Source organism: Nanorana parkeri, unplaced genomic scaffold, assembly GCF_000935625.1.
Source record: "Nanorana parkeri isolate BGI_ZX_2015 unplaced genomic scaffold, ASM93562v1 scaffold558, whole genome shotgun sequence".
NCBI classification, from domain to species: Eukaryota; Metazoa; Chordata; class Amphibia; order Anura; family Dicroglossidae; genus Nanorana; species Nanorana parkeri.
Genome location: NW_017306826.1, coordinates 316,516 through 316,732, shown reverse-complemented (window position 1 = coordinate 316,732; position 217 = coordinate 316,516).

The window sequence follows — 217 nt, the reverse complement described above, 5'->3', positions numbered from 1 at the left end:
AAAAAATCATGCACTGTGATGCGTTCTAACAACGCACTGCAGCGCATGTGCATGGCGTACACCTCAATATGTGTATTTTATGTGGGGGGAGGGAGGGGTTGTGCTTTTTTTTATTATTATTTTTTTGTACACATTTTTTTATTTTATTTATTTTTTACATTGTTATTTTTTTTTTATTTTTTTTTTCTGCAGCCCCAGCACTCAATGAATGAGAAGC